The sequence below is a fragment of the Schistocerca gregaria genome, chromosome 11, assembly GCF_023897955.1.
Source record: "Schistocerca gregaria isolate iqSchGreg1 chromosome 11, iqSchGreg1.2, whole genome shotgun sequence".
Taxonomy (NCBI): domain Eukaryota; kingdom Metazoa; phylum Arthropoda; class Insecta; order Orthoptera; family Acrididae; genus Schistocerca; species Schistocerca gregaria.
The window spans coordinates 149,310,954-149,335,231 of NC_064930.1; the positions used below are offsets into that span (position 1 = coordinate 149,310,954).

The 24,278-nt window shown below is 42.1% G+C and overlaps 1 long non-coding RNA gene across 2 annotated transcripts in view; it reads left to right on the top strand.

The window, feature by feature from the left end:
• The window catches only part of LOC126295478 (uncharacterized), a 57,501-nt gene that overhangs the window by 22,562 nt on the left and 10,661 nt on the right, over positions 1–24,278 (top strand). Inside the window, exon 2 of one of the 2 annotated variants that reach the window (XR_007552496.1) lies at positions 23,259–23,549. This is a non-coding gene — a long non-coding RNA (uncharacterized LOC126295478). The remainder of the gene's footprint in view (positions 1–23,258; positions 23,550–24,278) is intronic. The other variant, XR_007552495.1, reaches the window with a different exon arrangement.

Genomic DNA, 24,278 nt, shown 5'->3' on the forward strand with positions numbered 1-24,278 from the left:
CCAGTCTGGCACAGGTGAGCCCACCAGAAGCACCACTTCCAATAGCGTAGCTCAGGCTATCTTTGAAACACACAAACCTAACTAAATAATGCAAGGGGGGTGGGGGGGAAAATAAATTTGTGGCTCAATGTGACTAAAACAAAGGATCAGTTTGATAGGACACGTCCAAAGTTATTAGAGATTTGGGGGGAAAAGGTTATTAACAAAATACAAAAGCAGTTAGTTTTATTTACAGACGAGGTCACTTGTATTTCCATACCTCTGTCGCCTCGTGCGAAAAAATTGCTAAATCATTTTGGAAGGCCAACGTGCAGGTTGGGTCCTGTACAAAGAAAAAGTTTGGATCTTTTTGTGGATGAAAGATTAGATAAATTCAGTCATCCAGGCATCTCTAGGATTAGCTGCAGGTCCTGTAACAATATTTACATAGGCGAAACAGGGATGTTGTTGATAATTCTTCCGGGTTATATGGCTGTGGTCCGTGGAATTCTTCTATTCCTAACGTTTCGTCCAATACTACGTCGGACATCCTCAGAGGTATGGCCGGTCCTGCCGACTGACGAGTCGTGCGTCGGAGAGCGGTCTAAATACCGAGGAGAGTGGGCGTAGTCTAGCTGCACGTAGTATCAGACAGAAAACTACTCAAAGATGAAATATAACTGTCAATAATAGTCCGTCATAGATAAAAATCACTTATTGATTCTGTAATGCGTCGCCCTAACCGCCGTCTGCTTCACGTCTGCTGTGCAGCGAGCTACCTTAATTTAAGTATTATCTGTATTTTTCTTACTTGTCACTTCTTCTTCTGCGTGTTTTTGCTTTTAGGAAGCTTTAATAGTAGAGTGCTATTAAGTGTTCCATAGATCTCGTGTGTGTTTCGAATACAGTCAGAGAGTCCCTTTAGTCAGCCATAGTGCTCGTAGTGCTAGTGTTTGTTTTCAATACCGTCCAGAGACAGGTAGTGCTATTTTCCTTGTTTCTACAAGAAGTGGTTAGCAATCACAGTTTAGTCAATAATCAACCGCCTTTAGTGAATTAGCAGTCTAGTTAAAAGCTGATTAACACTCTATAGTAAATTGATTTCTTAGGATCGCTAGGATGTGTGGCTGCTGTGTACGGACGCAGGAGGAGCTGGCCACTCTTCGCGAACAGCTGAGCGTGTTGATGGCCGCGGTCAGCCGTCTTCAGGCTGCTGCCTCGGAGTGTAGCGGCAGTGGGGAGTCTGGTGCGTCGCATGGTGCATCCCAGGTGTTAGGTGCTTCACCCACTGTCCCTGCTGTCGAGACATCTTCGCGGGTACCGGGCGCGGTTAGGTCACCCTCTCCCCAAGGGGAGTGGCGGGTTCAGCGGCGTTCGGGCCCACGAGGCGGAGAGTAAATGTGGAGGCTGGCCGTGTGGCATCGCCCGCTCTGCCTGTGAGTGGACATGTGGCTGCTCCTTCAGCAAGGTCCGAGCGGGCACACGGGGGGAGGGGTTTATTAGTTACTGGGAGCTCCAACGTTAGGCGGGTGATGGAGCCCCTTAGGGAAATAGCGGAAAGGTCGGGGAAGAAGGCCAGTGTTCACTCTGTCTGCTTGCCGGGGGGTCTCATCCGAGATGTGGAGGAGGCCCTACCGGCGGCGATAGAGAGCACTGGGTGCACCCGACTGCAAATTGTTGCTCATGTCGGCACCAATGACTCTTGCCGTCTGGGTTCAGAGGTCATCCTCAGTTCGTACAGGCGGTTGGCGGAGTTGGTGAAGGTGGAAAGCCTCGCTCGCGGGGTGGAATCAGAGCTAACTATTTGTAGTATCGTTCCGAGAACCGATCGCGGTCCTCTGGTTTGGAGCCGAGTGGAAGGCTTAAACCAGAGGCTCAGACGATTCTGCGGAGAGCTGGGGTGCAAATTTCTCGACCTCCGCTATCGGGTGGAGAAATGTAGGGTCCCCCTGAATAGGTCAGGCGTGCACTACACGCCGGAAGCGGCTACGAGGGTAGCGGAGTACGTGTGGAGTGCACATGGGTTTTTTTTAGGTTAGAGAATTCCCTCCCTAGGCCCGACAAGACGCCTCCTGAGACGCGGCAAGGCTGGAGTGGGCAAAATGCAACAAGGAATAACAATATTAATGTGCTAATAGTAAACTGCAGAAGCGTCTATAGAAAGGTCCCAGAACTGCTCTCATTAATAAACGGTCACAACGCCCATATAGTACTAGGAACAGAAAGTTGGCTGAAACCAGACGTAAACAGTAATGAAATCCTAAACTCTGATTGGAATGTATACCGCAGAGATAGGCTGGACAGTGAAGGGGGAGGCGTGTTTATAGCGATAAGAAGTGCAATAGTATCGAAGGAAATTGAGGGAGATTCGAATTGTGAAATGATTTGGGTGAAGGTCACGGTTAAAGCAGGCTCAGACATGGTAATTGGATGTCTCTATAGGCCCCCGGGCTCAGCAGCTGTTGTGGCTCAGCACCTGAAGAATAATTTGGAAAATATTTCGAGTAGATTTCCCCACCATGTTATAGTTCTGGGTGGAGATTTTAATTTGCCGGATATAGACTGGGAGACTCAAACGTTCATAACGGGTGGCAGGGGCAAAGAATCCAGTGAAATATTTTTAAGTGCTTTATCTGAAAACTACCTTGAGCAGTTAAACAGAAAACCGACTCGTGGCGATAATATATTAGACCTTCTGGTGACAAACAGACCCGAACTATTTGAATCAGTTAATGCAGAACAGGGAATCAGCGATCATAAAGCGGTTACTGCGTCGATGATTTCAGCCGTAAATAGAAATATTAAAAAAGGTAGGAAGATTTTTCTGTTTAGCAAAAGTGACAAAAAGCAGATTACAGAGTACCTGACGGCTCAACACAAAAGTTTTGTCTCAAGTGCAGATAGTGTTGAGGATCAGTGGACAAAGTTCAAAACCATGGTACAATATGCGTTAGATGAGTATGTGCCAAGCAAGATCGTAAGAGATGGAAAAGAGCCACCGTGGTACAACAACCGAGTTAGAAAACTGCTGCGGAAGCAAAGGGAACTTCACAGCAAACATAAACATAGCCAAAGCCTTGCAGACAAACAAAAATTACGCGAAGCGAAATGTAGTGTGAGGAGGGCTATGCGAGAGGCTTTCAATGAATTCGAAAGTAACGTTCTATGTACTGACTTGGCAGAAAATCCTAAGAAATTTTGGTCCTATGTCAAAGCGGTAGGTGGATCAAAACAAAATGTCCAGACACTCTGTGACGACCAAAATGGTACTGAAACAGAGGATGACAGACTAAAGGCCGAATTACTAAATGTCTTCTTCCAAAGCTGTTTCACAGAGGAAGACTGCACTGTGCTTCCTTCTCTAGATTGTCGCACAGTTGACAAAATGGTAGATATCGAAGTAGACGACAGAGGGATAGAGAAACAATTAAAATCGCTCAAAAGAGGAAAGGCCGCTGGTCCTGATGGGATACCAGTTCGATTTTACACAGAGTACGCGAAGGAACTTGCCCCCCTTCTTGCAGCGGTGTACCGTAGGTCTCTAGAAGAGCGAAGCGTTCCAAAGGATTGGAAAAGGGCACAGGTCATCCCCGTTCTCAAGAAGGGACGTCGAACAGATGTGCAGAACTATAGACCTATATCTCTAACGTCGATCAGTTGTAGAATTTTGGAACACGTATTATGTTCGAGTATAATGTCTTTTCTGGAGACTAGAAATCTACTCTGTAGGAATCAGCATGGGTTTCGAAAAAGACGATCGTGTGAAACCCAGCTCGCGCTATTCGTCCACGAGACTCGGAGGGCCTTAGACACGGGTTCACAGGTAGATGCCGTGTTTCTTGACTTCCGCAAGGCGTTTGACACAGTTCCCCATAGTCGTTTAATGAACAAAGTAAGAGCATACGGACTATCAGATCAATTGTGTGATTGGATTGAGGAGTTCCTAGATAACAGAACGCAGCACGTCATTCTCAATGGAGAGAAGTCTTCCGAAGTAAGAGTGATTTCAGGTGTGCCGCAGGGGAGTGTCATAGGACCGTTGCTATTCACAATATACATAAATGACCTGGTGGATGACATCGGAAGTTCACTGAGGCTTTTTGCAGATGATGCTGTGGTGTATCGAGAGGTTGCAACAATGGAAAATTGTACTGAAATGCAGGAGGATCTGCAGCGAATTGACGCATGGTGCACGGAATGGCAATTGAATCTCAATGTAGCGAAGTGTAATGTGATGCGAATACATAGAAAGATAGGTCCCTTATCATTTAGCTACAAAATAGCAGGTCAGCAACTGGAAGCAGTTAATTCCATAAATTATCTGGGAGTACGCATTAGGAGTGATTTAAAATGGAATGATCATATAAAGTTGATCGTCGGTAAAACAGATGCCAGACTGAGATTCATTGGAAGAATCCTAAGGAAATGCTATCCGACAACAAAGGAAGTAGGTTACAGTACGCTTGTTCGCCCAATGCTTGAATACTGCTCAGCAGTGTGGGATCCGCACCAGGTAGGGTTGATAGAAGAGATAGAGAAGATCCAACGGAGAGCAGCGCGCTTCGTTACAGGATCATTTAGTAATTGCGAAAGCGTTACGGAGATGATAGATAAACTCCAGTGGAAGACTCTGCAGGAGAGACGCTCAGTAGCTCGGTACGGGCTTTTGTTGAAGTTTCGAGAACATACCTTCACCGAAGAGTCAAGCAGTATATTGCTCCCTCCTACGTATATCTCGCGAAGAGACCATGAGGATAAAATCAGAGAGATTAGAGCCCACACAGAAGCATACCGACAATCCTTCTTTCCACGTACAATACGAGACTGGAATAGAAGGGAGAACCGATAGAGGTACTCAGGGTACCCTCCGCCACACACCGTCAGGTGGCTTGCGGAGTACGGATGTAGATGTAGATGTAGATGTAGTAGTCCATATCTCATTTAATGTCGAGGCCTCTTCTTTTCTTTTAAAATTATCTTCACGTTTATAAATTTCAGTAGCCTCCCTATACATTCATGGATAATAGTTCTTGGTAGCACTTAAAACTGTAGTTTCAGAAAACTTAACTACACGGTTGCTTGGCTGAAGTGCATGTTCTGCAACGGCCGATTAATCTGTTTTTCCCAGTCGGCAAAGACTTCAATGCTCCTTTACCCTCGTATTCACACTTCTTTTTGTAGTACCAATATAAACTTTGCCACAAGTACACTGAATTTTATACACACCGCTAGATGATAATGGTGGCCTTCTATCTTTAACAGAACGAAGTACTTGTCCTGTTTTTCTACTAGGTTTGAATACCGGTTTCACTTTGTTTCAGCAAAATATTGCCAATTCGATCTGTAACCTTACTAATGAAAGGTAAAGACACTGTGTTCTTCCATTGCTGTGTACCATCCTTGTACTTTGGCCTGCTGTAATTAGGTCTTAAAACTATTAATTTCTTTGTTTGAGTAGCCATTCTTTTCGAAGGCCCATTTCAGACAATTCAGTTCCTTATCCAGATGTTGCTGCGTACAAATCAGTTTTGCCCTGTCCACTAAACTTTTGATTACACCTCTTTTTTGTTGTGGGTGTCGATTGGAGTTCTTATGTAAGTATCTATCAGTATGTGTGCAATTCCGAAACACTTTATGTTTTAGACTGCTATCGGTCTGTCTCAAGACTAACACATCGAGAAACGAAATAGCCTGGTCTTTCTCCACTTCAGTGGTAAACTGAATTTTAGGGTTATGCTCTTAAGATAATAAAAAAATTTGTCTAAGGCTTTTTTACCGTGTGTCCAAACCACGAATGTGTCGTCTACATAACGATACCGACAACACGGTTTCTCATTTGCTTTATTCAACGCTAATTGTTCAAATTTCTCCTTGTAAAAATTGGCAATCGCAGGGCTCAACGGGCTACCCATGGCAACACCATCCACTTGCTCATAAAACTCCTCATCCCACTGAAACTGGCTAGATGTGAGACAGTGTCTAAACAGAGGTCAAATCTTCAGGGAAAACTTCTATTATGTATACCATAACTTCAAGCCCTGGGCCTCACCATACAAGAGGTGAGGAAGGAGAAGGGGGAGGAATAACAATCTCGTTAAAAAACCGAGGTTCGCCTGGCCCGGGTGACAGCACCTTGTAAGGGCTCCTTGCTGGGACTACAGTGAAGACCTCAGCGGTAGTGAAGGCGGAGGGAATAGTCCTCGGTACGGCGGAACTAGCGGGAGAGGCAACCAGGGAAAAAGAATCCACTTGGCGTCTGCCTTGAAACGAGCGGCTGAGTGGCCAGCGCCTGTCCACGGCTGAAAACCGTTCCTCGCAGCTAATAACCCAACAAACAATCAACAATGGATACGCACCTTGTAAGAGAGTTTACCCCAGGGAGTAACCAATCTCCAACTTCTAAGGAAATTAAAAGTAGGCATTCGGATTCTGGGGGCCTACAGCACTGTGCGAAGGATGAGTCGGAGCATCCTGAAACCTGCCTTAAGCAAGCAACAAATAAAATTAAACACAAAAATATAAACTACTTGGCAACGCTCAACGTAAACTCACTTCTGAAAACAGGAAAACTTAAAACGTTAATAAATTTTATAAAACAGAAAAATATAATAACTGCATTCCAAGAAACAAGGTATACTGATGAACATTCATTTGATTCAGAGGAATTCAGAATCTTCAAAGAGAAGCCAGGAAAAAGAGTTATGAACAATGTACCCCAATTTGGAACGGGATTCATTGTAAACCAAAATATATTAAACTCGATAGTAAAATTTAAATCTGCCAATGAAAGGCTTTCGACATTAACCTTCAAATCAGTAAACAAACTGTATACCATTGTAAACTCACATGCACCAACAAATAAGAAAAACAGAACACAAAAAGAACAAACAGAAATTTTTTGGCAGGAACTGTCAAACACCTTAGACCAGATTTCATCCAAAAACACAATTATATTGTTGGGAGACTTTAATGCTCAAATCGGCAAAGAACGTCATCACCAATCCGTAGTAGGCAAATTCCCTGCACATAAAAGAACCAATACAAATGGAGAAAGACTTATTAGTTTATGCAGAGAACATGACATAGTTCTAAAGTCTACATATTTCAAAAAACTCCCTAGAAAACAAACTACATGGGTATCCCTGAATCCAGTCTGTGGGGAGAAACAACTGTCTGCATCAGAGATACTCAATGTAAAAGTTGCTATGAGTGCAAGTTTAAATTCAGGTCACTATCTATCTGTCGTTAAATTCAAAATTAGACCAATATATAAAAGAAAGAGCGAATATCAACCTAAAAAGTTTGACACTCAGAAATTAACCAAGGAACACAATTTCAGGACACTTTTGGAAACGAAAACACCTAAAACATGGGAACAACTTCAAAAAGATATAGTACAGACAGCAGAAGAAACCATTCTCCTTACCAAAAAATGGGAACATGCCTGGTGGAATGATGAGTGTGACAAACTAATCCTAACAAGACGACGAGCTTGGAACATTTGGAATGCAAACAAAAATGATAAAAATAGGAACTCCCTAAAAGAAGCCCAGAAGCAAGCTTCAAAAGGACTTAAAAAGGTCCAAGTTCAGTACATAAAAGACAAACAATCATCAATAGACTCCAACTTCAAACAGAACAATGCTAGGGACTTTTACAAAACTTTCAAAAGTAACTTAAAGAAATACTCTCCTCCTAGTCTATTTTTCACGGACCCAAAACCGCAGAAAACTGCATACAATAGCATAGAGAACTGTAGAATACTTACTGAATATTTTGAAGAACTACATAACTGTTATCCACCGAAAGAAAAATTTAATTTCAATATTGTAAACCCAACACCACCAGATTCCAAGCCGCCAACCACAGAAGAAATAAAAGAAATCATAAAAGAGCTTAAAAATAATAAAGCCCCTGGAGAGGATAATATAGTTGCTGAACTATGGAAGTACTCTAGTGACAACATGATACAGTGTCTATCAGAAATATTAAAAGAAATCTGGACAACACACAGATTACCACCAGACTGGACATCTCCATTAATACATCCACTACATAAAAAAGGGAAGAAAACAGATCCTAGCAATTATAGGGGAATCTCCCTCTTACCAGTGACCTATAAGATCTTGTCTAAGGTGCTTTTAAAAAGAGTAGAAGAGATACTTGACAAACAGCTAGGAGAGTATCAGGCTGGATTTAGGAAGGGAAGGTCATGTGCAGAACAAATACTAAATGTAAAGAACATAATAGAAATGAGGAAAATCAGGAACTTAAAATATGTAATTATTTTTGTGGATTTTAAAAAAGCCTATGATTCAATTGACAGAAATGCACTGCTTGACATCTTAAAAGAATTGAGACTCGATGCTAAAACAACTGCAATAATTAAAGGTACTTTGACAAATACAAAATCGAAAGAAAAATTTAGGGAGAGCTCTCAAAATCGTTTGAAATAAAGTCAGGTGTTCGACAGGGAGATGGTCTGTCACCTCTGCTTTTCAATTGTGTCTTGGAGAAGGTAGTTCGAGAATGGAGGAAGGCCATCAATACTAAAGGGATTCAACTAGGGAGAAATCCAAACAAGATCACTGTCGACTGTTTAGTCTTCGCAGATGACATGGCATTGATTACAGATTCACTAGATAATGCCCAAGAACAAATAAGAGAACTACAAAAACAAGCAGCCAAAGTAGCACTACAAATATCCTATGAAAAAACAAAGTTTATGACAAACATCTGTGATGCTCCTCAAAATATTGCAGTTAACAACACAATACACAAAACAGATTCCTTTAAATACCTAGGAGAGTGGATTACATACAATGCCAAAGAAAAGATAGCTATAGAAACTAGAGTGCACAAAATGGAAAGAGTGTTTCATATGACCAAAAACGTTTATAATAAAAAATCCTTGTCCTGGAACATGAAATTAAGACACTATCAAACAGTGGCCAGACCTGAAGCTCTCTATGCGGAAGAAGAAAGTGGACTCAAGAAGAAAGGGAACAACACTCTAAAAGGATGAAGGAAATTTGGGAACTGAGGAAATCTAATACAATGAAGATTAGCCAAAGTTGATTCATTGTACCCTCCAAATGGGTTATTCGGACGAAGAAGAAGAAGAAGAGATAAGATATCAAAACTGATCAGAATGTCTTCAGGGGCCAAGGTTAGACCTTCAATTTTCTCTATAAAATGACGTGAATCCCTCACATAAGAATCAGTCTTACCAATGTATGGTTGCAGAAGAGAATGCAGTGTGCTGCTCGACACATTTGTGGTTGTAGTTGTAGCTATATTCATCCGTAGATCTCATTCTACAAGGATATAGGACATGTCAAAGTATGTAGAAGTTTAGACCAATTTAAAATAAGCTAATTCATATACACACATATTTACAGACTTCTAGTTAGAGATAATCATTAGATTTACTCCTGGTATACAATACTTCTTTTACAAGTGACTTATTAAATAATGTAATGCCACACACTCATATTTCACTATCACTCACTGCACACACTGGTGATCTCTGGGCCATTTCCTGTACCGCAACTTTCCATTTGCTGTCCTGAAAAACTGAGTCGGCATCCCTCCGTAATGAGTGAGATGTTGAGCTCGGAAAGAGGAAGAGGTGTTAGTATTGTGCTATGGATAGCTTCAGGGTAAGTATTTCTAGAAAAGGAAAAAGAAAAAAAACATTAAGTGAAGGTGTTATGTGGGATGTTGGATGTTTCATAGTCATAATTATTATTTATCCGTACAACATATTTTATTAAACCCCTACTCTGTTTTATCTAAGTAATCCTTCAATGTATAAAATGTATTGCATAACAGGTACTTTTTAGCTGCCTTTCTAAGTAAGTGTATTTTTGCAATTTCTTTAATCTCTTTTGGTAATTTATTGTACAGTTTTGTTCCTTGGTAGAAAATGCTGTTTTCACCCCAGTGTCTTGAACAGATCTTTACAATGAGCTCCACTACCATTTTTGGTTATTATTCTAATGGCTCTTTCCTGGAGTTTGAAAACTGTGTTTACATCTTGTGCATTTGTTCCCCAAAAAAGTATGCCATAGCTAAGAACTGAGTGTACATATGAATAGTATGTATCTAAAAGACATTCCGTGTTACACCCTGGTGATTGGATTCTGGGGGCGTAACATGCTGACGACATTCTGTTTGCAAGTACCTTTGTGTGTTCACACCACTTTAACTGAGAATCAATATTCATTCCTAGAAATTTAGCATTTGTTACACAGTCTATAGAGGTGCCATCTACATTTAATTTAACATTGTCATTTTTTCTCTTCAAACTGAAATTCGTGTCATTAGTGTTCTTTCTGTTCAATGTCACTTCATTGCTTATTGACCAATTATAAACTTCCTTGAGAGTTTTGTTTGCTTTCTCATCAAGGAGTTCTCTTGTTTTCTCAGTGACTACCATGTTGTTATCAGCGAAGAGAATTTTTTCACCATTAGTAACACTACTGGGAAAATCATTGATGTATATCAGGAGTAGTATTGGTCCTAATATGCTACCTTGTGGAATCCCTATGTTAGTGTATTTTGGTTCTGATAAGTGTTTTACTGTGTGTTTAGATCTATTTGAAGTGTGTGTTATCTCTACTGTTTGTACCCTATTTGTTAGGTACGATCGAAACCAGTCATTAGCTACCCCTATTATTCCTAATGCTTCTAATTAATCTTGTGGTCGACTGAATCGAACACCTTAGAAACATCCAAAAATAGCCTGTGACTCTCTCATATTTATCAAGAGCATCAAATACAACTTTTGTGAATTCTACTACGGCTGACTCTGTATTTTTGCCACTTCGGAAACCAAAATGTGATTCGCTTAAAAGATCGTATTTATTCAGGTAATTCATTAACCTGTCTTTCATAATTGCTTCTATTATTTTTGAGAATGCTGGCAGCAGGGAAATGGGCCGATAATTTTCTATGTCTTCTGCATTACCTTTATTAAGCAAAGGTACAACTCTTGCCTGTTTCAACTGCTCTGGAAATGTCCTTGATGTGAAGGATTCATTTATTATATTTGGTAAGGGGCCTTGTATAATCCCTATGCATTGTTTCAGTACACACATTGGTAGTTCGTCTAAGCCTACTGACTTTTTATATTTTAGTTTTTGAACAGTTTTATTGACTTCATTCTCTGTGGTTAGAAGTAGCATCATTGTATTTGGTGCAACATTATTTACGGGTGTTATATTTGTTTTGGGGAGTGTTTGCTGCAACTTCTCTGCAGAACTTGAAAGATGCTCATGTACACAGTTTGCTAAGTGTTGTGGATCATTTATCACCTTATCCCCCCCCCCCCCCCCCCCCTCCCTTAGCAGTATGTTGTTCTGCGATTGTTTGCCTCTCCGCGTTTCCTTTTTTATAACATCCCAGACTGCTTTGCTTTTATTCTCTGCAGTATATATTATTTTGTCATTAAATGACTTTTTTGCAGCAATCAGCACCTTCCTATAGATCTTTTTGTATCTGTGATAGAAATTTAAGAATTCTGGATCATTGCGAATCTTTTCATGGAACTGAGGTGTTTCAGTGTTTGGGAGGACATCTTAATACCTGCTGTTATCCTTCTGTTTTTGTTAGATTTTGATACAGATATATGTACTTTTGGAAATGCCTTTTCAAAGTTCAATTTAAACAATATGGAGAATTTAGAGAATTTCATATTCACATTGGTTTCCTCATACACTTCATACCAGCTTTGTTTTTCTAGTTCTTTTGATTTTTTTTTTTTTTTTTTTTTTTTTTTTTTTTTTTTTTTTTTTTTTAGATGTCGTTCGTGGGCTCGTAGTTTAGGGAATGATTCGATGCCTGACTTTACTGTTGTTATTTGACAGAGATGGTCTGATAGTCTGAGATCTTTTACAGCTACGTCACATTTTTGCCTGTCTGTATTTGTGGCCACGTGGTCAATTAATGATGCAGTCATCGTAGCAACACTTGTTGCATTATTGACCAATAGGGACATGCTGAAACTTTGAAGGATGTTTATGAAGGTGCTGTTGGATTCATTTAGGATATTAGTATTGATGTTAATGTCCCCACACAGAATTATGTTGACCTTGTACTTGAGACTTTATCTAGAACTTCTGTTAATTTATTGAAAGAAGTGTCCACACTACCACTAGAAGATCTACACACACACACACACACACACACACACACACACACACACACACACACACACACACACACAAAAATGATTAATTTCTCGATGATATCAAGCCCTGTTAATTCAGTAGCTGATATTTCAAAGTGTTTGTCTTCACTTACTGTACTGAGGCCGTCTCGACTTGAAATGTGTTCTTTTTCTGATATAAATGCACGATCCTCCAGCCCTTGAAGTAGTTCTGCAGTAAGAGTTTGCCTTTTCTTACAAAGGTAATTCTACATGTTGGATTTCTGTGTCTCTACACCAGTGCTCAGTAATACAAACTACTGAGTGGTTCAAAGATTGGAGCTCAACCTCTAATAGTTGTATTTTATTTTTTATTGATTGCATGTTTTGATGGAGGATTGTTAAGTCTGTGAAATGCCCCATGTTACTCTTTGCAATGATTTGTTTTTCTTTGTGTTAAAATCTGTCTTGTGCGTGATTGTTTCAGTATTTTGTAAACTGCTGGAGATCCGCTTTAGGCAGGGGAAACTGTTGTCTGGATTTATCCTAAAAAAGACCTACTTTCCTTCCTATGACAACAGGTATTTGACCACGTGTGGCCCGAGAGCCACTCTGTATACTGTCACGAATCAGCTGTTCCAATCTTCTCTTCCCAGTCCTGCTGTGTGGATTAAATATTTAGGCGTAACGTCGCAAAGTAATACAGAACGGAACGAGCGTGTAGGGAAGGCGAGAGGTCGACTTCAGTTTGTTGCGAGAATTTTAGTAAAGTAAGATTTGTAATTTGATAGTATGGGGAGAGACAGAAGGGGAAGCACAGAAGGAACTTAATGACTGAAACAACACACCCAAAAAGTCCAGACTAAAAATAAGTAAAACAAAAACAGTAGAAATGTCCATCACCAGGCAAGGAACAACCTGAAATATATTTCTAGGAGGAGACAGAGTAGAATCTGTTTCAAATTTCAAGTTCGCAGGGTGTGCGGTCTCGAAAGATGACACCGTTAACCGGGAAATTCTCAGCGGGGCACAGAAAGCGTCCAATTTTCACAGTTAAATCAGAAATCATCTCCAGGACGATAAAATGCCACGAAAAGCGAATGTGACCATGTACGTAACCTGTTTCGTACTGATCCCTGCATTGGTTTAGAAACTTGTAAAATGGCCGGTATTGAGGTTCCTGTTACCAGTGCCGTAAAGAAACGCAGGCTTGAGTAGTGGGGGCACATAATGAGAATGAGCAGCCACCTCCCTCTTTCTATTCGTGCCTTTGTAATGGATCGACAGTTCAGGGTACGCGTGGGTTCTGTCCTGTCCGATGCCTTTCACCAGGAGAACGGGGTGCCACAGGGCTCAGTTTCGAGTGTCGCTCTCTTCGCCATAGCGATCAGTCCGATAACGGATTGTCTCCCAGCTGATGTATCGGGCTCCCTTTTTGTGGATGATTTTACCATCTACTGCAGCGTACACGTTTCCTGGAGCGCTGTCTTCGGCGTTGTCTCAACTGTCTTTACTCCTGGAGTGTCACCAGTGGCTTCAGTTTTTCTGCCGAGAAGACGGTCTGTATTAACTTCTGGCACTACAAAGAGTTTCTCCCACCGTCCTTACATCTCGCTCACGTTGCTGGAGATGACAAAATTTTTAGGTCTTTCATTTGACCTGCTCTCCACACGTGTCATATTTGGCTGCCCGCTGTACCCGTTCTCTAAATGTCCTCTGTGTTCTCAGCGGTACGTCTTGGGGAGCGGATCGAACCGTCCTGCTTCGCCTATATCGGTCGATTGTCCGTTCGGAGCTGGATTATGGGAGCTTTGTATACTCCTCTGCACGGCCGTCTATCTTACGTCGCCTCAACTCTATGCGACATCGGGGGTTATGCCTTGCGATCGGAGCGTTTTATACTAGTCCCGTCGAGAGTCTTCATTCTGAAGCCGGTGAATTGCCACTCACCTACCGGCGCGATATACTGCTTTGTCGTTATGCCTGTCGGCTTCTGTCAATGTCCGACCACCCGTCGTATCGTTTCTTTTTTGACGACTCTCTCGACCGTCAATACGGGTTGTATGTCTCTGCCCTGCTACCCCCTGGCGTTCGCTTTAGTCGCCTCCTTCAGCAGCTCGATTATCCACTCCCTGCAACCTTTACAGTGGGAGAGAGCCAAACGCCACCTTGGCTCCAGGCTCAGGTTCGTGTTAACCTCGACCCCAGCTTGTTCCCAAAGGAGGTTACCCCAGCTTCGGTATACCGCTCGTGGTTTGTCGAACTTCGTTCGAAGTTCATTCATACGATCTTCATTTATACAGATGGTTCTAAAACCGATAACTGTGTTGGGTGCTCTTTTATTGTCGGGGCCCGCAGTTTCAAATACCGGCTCCGTGGCCATTGTTCGGTCTTCACATCTGAGCTATTTGCCCTCTATTGGGCTGTTCTTTATATCTACCACCGCCGACATTCTGCTTAGGTCATCTGTTCCGATTCCCTGAGCGCCATCCAGAGCCTCAGTGATCCGTATCCAGTTCACCCTTTCGTGCCTTCCTCTGATTGTAGCAGGGTCATTTGTCAGCCCATTTTATCGCTGCGGCGTGCCGATCAGTCTACATTTACTGAAAATGAGCTTCGGGCCTCAAAACCTCTCCCCACGGCTCGGACCACCTCTTCACGCCCTTTTCGGCGAGAGGAGGTTGTTTTGGCCCTGTTACGGATTGGCCACTGCCAGTTCAGTCATCGCCATCTGCTGACAGTTGCGCCACCACCGTTCTGCCCGTGTGGGCAATTGCTGATGGTACGCCACATTTTAACGTCTTTGATCTTGGCCTTCCATGTACTCTCGATGACCCAGGAGCAGCTGCTTGCGTTCTTCGTTTTATCCACTTGACAAACCTATCTAAGGACATTTGGTTATGCTGTTTTCTTTTAACCCCTTGCCTGTTAGTGTGCCTTTTATGGTGTTGTCCTTTTTAGTTGCTGTTTTAACGTTGTGCTTTGCAGTGTATTCCTAATTCCTAATTTAACCTGGGCAGTAATGACCACTGTAGTTGTGTGCAAAAAAAAATAAAAAAAACCTATTGTGACCCCTTCTAGAGTACTTCTCCAGCGTTCGGGACGCACACCGGGTCAGATCAAAAGAAGACGTTGATGGAGTTCAGAGGCAGACTGCTGCTATGTTTGTTATCGGTGGGTTCAGGTGACACACAAGTATTACGGAAATGCTTTGGGAACTCAAATGAAAATCCCTGGAGGGAGTGTGACTGTCTTTTTGAGGAACACTGTTGAGAAAATTCAGAGAACCGGCATTTGAAGCTGACTGCAGAAGGAGTCTACTACTTCCCACCAACATACTTTTTGCCCGAGGACCACGAAGATAACGTACGAGAAATTAGGGCTCGTGCGGAGGCATATAGGTAGTTGTTTTTTTCCTCGCTCTATTTGTGAGTGGAACAGGAAAAGAAGTGACTGGTAGTGTCGGAGGGTACCCCAGGGCACACACAGTATGGTGGTTGTGGAGTATACGTGTAGATGTAGATGTAAATAAGTCTTTCAGAATGCATTAAAATGATTAAAGAAGTTATACGTAGGAGAAAGACTGGACCTTTCTCAGAAGGCACCAAATCGTGCCGACATCAAATATTTCCACACGTAATATGTGGCAGCAATTCTCGGGTACTGGTCAGCAAACTAAATTCTAGAAAATGGACACCTGCTTTCTGCACTAGGAATCCTGTTGACCATATTCTGTTCAGCAGCAAAAACAAGATTCTGTGTTTAAGAACACAGTGAAGTTTGTAGGACTTCCTCCAAGTTGCGTGGAAAAATGTGCGTAGGTCAGTAAGGTAGTGCTATAATTAACAGACTGACTGTACTTGAATCAGTTGGAGAAAAAAAGAAAAATAAAGATCTCACCTTGCTGTACTTTGAAGAAACATCGTTCTTGCAATAGCAAATGCAGTGTTCTCTGTAGATGAAATATAGGCAGAAAACTATCGTTACTGGAAGTTCTGGCTATCAATAAACACCAGTAACAAAGTCTTGGCTTAATCACTGATGATAAAGTGAGTTCTGTAACTCTCCTTCACTAAAGCAGCAGCAGCAGCAGCAGCAAAATAACATTATTCTCACCTTAAGGTGATACACTTTTAAATTAACTCTTCTCACTGTCCAGTCCATCTCCCATTGTTTCCATCATCCTCTCTGCTGCCCCCCCCCCCCCCCCCCTTCAACCGTCCCTCCGTAACAGTTCGTCACAATCGACACTCGTTCACTGACCACAGTATTTCTGTCTGTATACCACTGTAACCCGTGCCACAACTAACTTAGTCCACTATTTCGGTCTTCACAGTGATAAACTTTTAATCTTTGAGTGTGCTCAGTGAAGCCTAGAAAGCTGAAAGCCAGTACATAATAAAGTATAACATAAGTATTAGTCTGGAACATCAATATTTTGTGTTAGAATTTTTAATATTTCTTATTCGGGGAGAAGAAATAAAAACTTTTAGGTTTTACCAGTGACATTGTTGTTCTGTTGGATACAACAAGGCACTTGGAAAATCAGTGAAGTAAATTAGATACCTACTGTCTCAGAAAGAGGTTATAAGATAATCGACAAAAGTGAGACAGGGATAATTGAATGTAGTCAAATTAAATCGAGCAATGCCAAAGGAGTTAGAGGACAAAATGAGATACCGGAAGTAGTAGACTGGTTTTGCTATTTCGTCAGAAAAGTTACAGACGGTGGCCGAAGCAGAGAGGATGTAAAATGAGACTGGCAGTAGCAAGAACAGAGACGCCAAAAGAGAGAGAATTGTAAACGTAGATGTAAATTTAAAGTGTTAGGAAATCGTCACCGAAGATATGTCTGTAGCACCGGTCACCAAATTGCGGCCAATTTGGGCGGCCCGCGGTTTTCGGCTATATTTTGCGAGGTGCGTCTGAAAAGTTTGGCGAACAGTCTCGGAAAATATAGGAATGAGTTACGAAAAAAATACTTTTATCGGCCTTCGAAGTAATCCTATTAGCTAGAAGGCACTTCCGATACCGGTGGGAAACTGTCGGCAAACGCTTCTTGTAGAATCGCTCGGAGCACGACGGTGATGTGATGTCTGTGAAGTGTGAGCCTTCCTTAGGTAATCTGAGCTAGGGAACGAAAGAAGTGTGCAGGTGCCAAATCTGGAGAATAGAGTGGTTGTCGAAGAGCTGTCACCTCACGTAGAGCGAGTGAGTCGAGCGCGCGGGCATCGCGGATAACTGCCGGGCTCCTAGCGGTTCTGCGGGAAACGTTTACTCGGAGCTTCCGGCAGGCTTAAGACTGGTGGCGGAAGTGCCCTCAGCGAACGGTGATCGTCTCGAAGGTCGGTAAAAGTACTTTGTTTGTAACTCGTGCGTTTTCTTTTCATTGTCGATTTACCGAACTTGCCTTACAATAATTCGTATCTGGCAACCGGCAACCAAACACGTAGGCGTATGGCGTAGCTTTTCTGCTCTTCGAGAAAGACACGTACGGAGACAGATGTACTCAAATTTAACTGATGTTGTCGAATTTGGCTGTGAGCTAAATAAAGCTGGCCACTCAGCTTGGGAACGACGAGTCGGTAGCACGGACGGTACACAGTTTTGGGATGTGAGAGGGGGGGGAATGTTTTGTTCTTCTTCTTTCGGCACCGATAACTCGCGAGCATGTGAGACCCTTGCCGATCGGCTGCTACGGTATAAATTTTGAATGGAAGCAACTTGGATTTTTAAGGCTTCCAGCTGCAGTGAAATGGTGTTTCCACCTCGTGACTTCCAACTTCTATGGAGCGCAGGAATAACGACTGTTTGAATGCCTGTGTGTGTGTGTGTGTGTGTGTGTGTGTGTGTGTGTGTGTGTGTGTGTGTGCAGTAATTACTCTGTTCTGATGATCCTTCTGTAAATAGTGTGTAGGGGGTTGTAGTATACTCCTAGAATCGTCAAAGCTGATTTTCGAAACTTCCTTAATAGATTTTCTCTGGATCGTTTATGTCTATCTTGGAGAGTCCGCCAGTTCAGTTCCTTTAGTATCTCTCTGACACTCTCCCACAGATGAAACAGACTTGTGACCTTTCGCATTGCCCTTCTCTGTATATGTTAGAGATCCCCTGTTATTCCTATTTGGTAGTATGCGTCCCGTGCACTTGAGCAATATTCTAGAATTTTACAAAATGAATAACACTGTGCTATCTGTGATAATGTTATTTATTTAGCTACCGGTTTCCGTCTCAAACCATCAGCGGCAGCTGTACGACTGTGAAAGTGCATAGTGTGACCGTGCGATACGAAATAAAATCGAAACAGGAAAAACGGTTAAACCGGTCGAAGTACGCACAAAAATTATCTCAGGTATGCCACACGTCGTACACGTTCTGACGTACATTACCACCGAAAACAATAATTGCCAATAAAATGTAGCAGTATTAAAATATGATGGGCCACTGACAAAAGGACGACGTGTGATGTATAGCAATACGAGTCAGAGAAATTAAAAGATGACATTCTTGAGGGTAGAAAATGAAGCTCTTCCGTGACAGTGTAGGTTATGTAGAAAGGACAGAAAAATTGCAGAATGGGAAGCAAAAATTTATGCCCTTGAGGCCAAATTAGAAAACGCGAACTTGGAATTGTGTAGATTAAGGGAGGAAAAAGAGACTGGGAACTGGGAAACGGTAGCAAGCAGAGGGTGAAAAAGGGAAACATTTGAAAAAACTCCAGAAACTCAATTGATAAATCAGTTTGGCTTGCTATCTGAAGTGGATGATGGGCCTCGTCTGGATGTACTCGAAAGAAGGTCGAAACAGAATATTGGCTTAAAGAAAAAAAGACAGGTCGGTATCAAAACGGAATAGGAAAAGAATTCTGCTTATAGGCAGCACCCGTGGGAGGGGTATGGGCCAGCAGCTTCAGAAGAAATTAGGTGCAGGGTACCAGGTCACAAGTTCTGTGAAACTGAGTGCTAGCCTGACAGAAAACTTAGGTCAGGTATGCAGAGACTTTGAGAAGGTAGATCAGGTAATTATAATTGCGGGAGCAGGAAACAGACTGGCTACGAATCCGAGATACAGTATTAGGAGTGACCCGGATAAAATAAGAGCAGAAACTGAGCGCATGAATGTGGGATTTGTGAAGGTCTTTCAGTGCCACAGTCGGCCCTGGGTAAACACTGCCGTAACGCTTGTTAACACTGAGCTGAACGGGATGCTCCAGACACCGGCAAAGTCTTACAAAAGTGTTGTTCCACTAAATGCTATTGGCAGGTGGGGATACACTGCACATGGCCTGCACCTGAATAGGATGGGGAAAGATAAGTTAGCTTCTCTATTAGCAGATACTGTAAGGGGGCCACAGTCACACGAGGGGTGATCCCTGTGGTTAACAGGTCCAGGCAGGCAGGTTTTTTTAGGTTGAAGGCAAACTCCAGACATATGACAGTCAAGCTAAATAGAATAAAAGAAACTTCACATACAGTTAATAGGGGTAAAGCTAAGGGCAGTAGCAACATACTTCATCAAAATGTCAGGGGAATAAAAAATTAAGTAGATGAGCTAGCTATTAGCGTGTTTAGATGATCTCAAAAATAAGAATGAGATTGATATACTCTGTCTGTCTCAACACCATGTGACTGTGGGCATTGATAGTGTCGGTATAAGTGGGTATAATTTAGCATCTTAAACTTGTAGATCTAGGATGGCTGAAGGAGGAGTTGCCATTTTCATAAACAAAGACTGTAGAACTAAACAAATTTTGTGTTGATCAGCACTTTGAGGTTTTGTGCATGTGAACTTCAGCTAGATAATGTAGTATTGATATTAGCAACAGTGTACAGGTCCCCATTAGGAGACTGAGAGCCGTTCATAAAAAAAGTTTGACTCCCTATTATGCTGTCTGTCAGACAAAATGAAGTCCTTAATCTGTGGTGATTTCAATGTAAACTTTCTAAGTAATTCTGACAGGAAAAATGAACTAGAAGTGTTGTTAATAATATATAACTTAGAATCAGTGATCAATTTCCCTACACGTATAGCTCAGGAGAGTAGCACACTAATAGATAAATTTATATCCCTCTTTGAACATTGTTTCTCAAAGAAAATTACTAAGTGTAAGACCACACACTTTCCAAAGAAACCTTGGATTACTACAGGTATTAAAGGGTCTTCAGAAAGAAAAAGAAAACTGTATGAGACAGCAAGAACTAGTAAGCATCCAGAAGTTGTTTTACACTATAAAAATTATTGTAACATTCTGAGAAAAGTTGTAAGGAAATCAAGAAATATGTATGTTAGAGAAGAAATTAACAACTCGAGCAATAAAATCAAACCAATATGGAATGTTGTTAGAAGGGAGACAGGAAAAGTAACCACTGGGGTAAGTAATATTACTGTTAAAGAGAATGAGACCATCTTAACCAACAGTAACACAGGTAGTCAGGGTATTTAACAATCTCTTCTTAAGTATAGGAGAAAAAATTGGTGAGTGAAGTTCAAAAGAAAAAGCCAGGCAGTACACGGAAAAGTCAGTTTTGAACAAATTTAGTTAGCTTAAGTGTTATCTAACAACTTCTTGTGAAATAAGGAAAATTATTAAATCTTTGAAAAGTAAATGTTCTGTTGGAGTAGATGACATCTCTAACAAGTTATTAAAACAATGTGGAGCAATTACAGCTGATGTTTTGAGTCACATATGTAATGCATCACTGACTCGGGGTATTTTTGCAGACAGGTTAAAATATGCCATTGTCAGGCGTCTCTACAAAAAGGGGAAACTGCAGATGTCAATAATTACCGGCCAGTATCCTTGCTTACAGCAGTTTCAAAAATCTTTGGGAAAGTAATGTACTCAAGAGTGGCTAGCCATCTCAACAGTAATGGGATACTTAGTAAATCACAGTTCGGATTTCAGAAATGCTGTTCCACTGAGACAGCAATATACAATTTCACTGTCCATGTAATAGTCTTTAATTAGTAAAATGTCACCAGTAGGAATATTCTGTGTCTTATCCAAAGTATTTGATTGTGTGAACCATGACATTGTGTTAGAGAAATTACAATTCTATGGTATAAATGAAACAGCATATGAGTGGTGTAAGTCATATCTAAAGAACAGGAAGCAAAAAGTCTCTTTATGTGCTTCAGGCGATTCAGAGAAGTTTGCCACTTTATCTAACTGGGTATTCTACAAGGTTCAATCATGGCTCCCCTTCTGTTCTTGACATACGTGAATTACCTTCCTTCTTATCTCAAACAAGAACCTAAACTGACACTTTTTGCTGATGATAAAAGCATAATTATTAATCCAGTAAAAAAAAAGTCCGACAGAAAATGATACGAATAAGGTTTTTGGAAAAGTTATTGGTTTTCTGCAAATGGGCTTGCTCTGAACTTTGAAAAATACAGTACATCTAATTTCCTGCTGCAAAAAGTATAATTCCTTCAATAACCATAACACACCAAAAGAAGTCAGTAACCAGGGTAGAGCATACTACGTTTTTGGGTGTACATATAGATGAGAATCTTAATTGGAAAATTCATATTTTGGATCTCCTAAAGCGACCAGGTTCAGCAACTTTTGCAATCAGAATAATTGGCAATTCTGAGGATGTAGAAATTAGTAAGCTAACATACTTTGCGAACTTTCACTCTCTGATGCCATATGGAATAATATTCTGGGGCAACTCAACACTTAGCAAAAGATATTCACTGCTCAAAAGAAAGTAGTTAGAATAATGTGTGGGTTTCATAGTCACACATCTTGTAGGCATCTGTTTAAAAGGTTAGGAATTCTTACAACTGCTTCACAGTACATTTACTCAGTAATGAAATTTTTTCTCAACAACGCGGACCAGTTTAAAATCAACAGTGACATTCGCGATTACAATACCAGAAAATAGAAAGATTTACACTATCCCTTACTTTACCTATTTTTGGCACAAGTTACCAGATGAAATAAGCTTTCCGACAGACAGCAGCAATAGCTTCAAAAATGAACTGAAATCGTATCTCCTTGACAACTCCTTCTATACCATAGATGAATTCTTGAATAGGAATAAATAAATCTATAAATATAGTATATCCATTTTGTGCCATTTAAGGGAATGGGATAAATAATAGAAATATTATCTTTAACTCTGTATTGTGTAGTTACCAAACGAAAGCGTTGGTATGTTGATAGAGACAATAAAAAACACGCACAAAAAAATTTCAAGCTTTCGCAACCCACCTGTCTGTGGTGTCTGTGTATGTGCGGATGGATATGTGTGTGTATGTGTGTGCGAGTGTACACCTGTCTTTTTTCCCCCTAAGGGAAGTCTTTCCGCTCCCGGGATTGGAATGACTCCTTACCCCTCTCCCTTAAAACCCACATCCTTTCGTCTTTCCCTCTCCTTCCTGAAGAAGCAACCATCGGTTGCGAAAGCTAGTAATTCTGTGTGTGTGTTTGTGTGTTTTGTTCATAGTGCCTGTCTGCCGGCGCTTTCCCACTTGGTAAGTCTTGGAATCTTTGTTTTTAATATATTTTTCCCATGTGGAAGTTTCTTTCTATTATATATATATATATATGTGTGTGTGTGTGTGTGTGTGTGTGTGTGTGTGTGTGTGTGTGTGTGTGTGTGTGTGATGAAGCAACTGTGGGTTGCAAAAGCTTGAAATTTTTGTGTGTGTTTGTGTGTTTTTTATTGTGTCTATCAACATACCAATGCTTTCGTTTGGTAAGTTACAGCATCTTTGTTTTTCCCATGTGGAATGTTTCCCTATATATATTTAAAAAATTAGTTTCATACGTGCATTTCTTGTGCACTTGACATGTTCCACATCATAATGGCTACCATACCGTAGGATCGATTGATGGAACACGCATTTAACTGACAATATTTTACAATCCAGTCAACAATGTAAGCACGGAAAATAAGAGCTACAGAGCAGTCCACAAAATTACAAACGGCGGAGCCGAGTCTGACGAAAATATGCATTAAAGTAAATTAATAATAAGGAATTACAATTTTGAGGAGTGAAGGAAAATACGAAAGGAATGTAGAATACGTAAATGTTTAACAGTAACACTCTTACCGTGCGAAAAGAGACCGAGTATTCTTTCCGACATTGGGTAGTGTGACTTATTATCTCGCAGTTTCGTTTAAGGTCGCAGAGCGGACATGTTGCGGAAGAAGGCTGCGAATGAGCTGCTGAACAAGCTGCACAAGGGGTTCGTGCTGAGCTGCGTCGCGCTCACCGTCGCCGGCTGCGGCCTCCTCGGCATGAACACCTTCCGCTACTTCACCGTGGTGCGGCCCGCCGTCAAGGAGAGGCAGCTGGAAGCGCAGCAGGAGCTGCTCGGCGAGGGCGCCGAGACGCTGACCGACGCCGCGCCGTCGGTGGGCGCCTGAGTCCGCGCCGTCCGTGTCCGCACTGACGGCTCAAGGTGAGGAGACTGTGCCTTGACAGTCGCGCGACGGCCCCGTGCGCGGTCCCTTTCCGGTAGCTTCCGGTTTATTTCGTCCAAAGCGCGGGTGCCGAATTTTTGCCGTCGACCCGCAATACGCCCCGATCCAGAACTCAATTTTGGCAAGCGGCACCTATACGTTGTAGCACGGTCTTGTTTCTCGGGACTCCTTTTTGATAAAAGGAAGACACGGCTCCCCCTTCTTTGCCACCCGAAGACGACGTGCGTGCGGAAGCTCGGTGCTCTCCACCTACCGGCCAACACGTCTCGGGATGCGGACTGCGCTACTGATACGGGTCTTTACTGCACTCCGTTTTTGCCCGGACTAGACTACAGCTGTCAGTTTTATGGTTTGGTGGCTCCGCCCGCCCCCGAACGTCTCGACCCCCGTTCGCAGACGTCAGGCTGTTGGTGCCTGCCGTTCTGGTCCCGTCGACAGTCTCCTTGCGGGAGTGGGGATTGGCCCTCTACAGGTATACTAGAGCCGACTTGCAGTTTCTCACACGATTTCCGTTCGACGATTGCCTGACCGACCCGTTTCTTTGCAGACGAGGGTTATCCTCGTCCCGACACCTGTCCTCGGGTGGGATTGCTGGTCGGATTGCGTCCTCACTTCCCTGTCGAGATCTCCGTCTCCGTTCCCGGGATAGTGTACCCACTTTCTCCACAGATTAGGACTGACCTGTTCCGTGCTCCCGAGATCTCTCG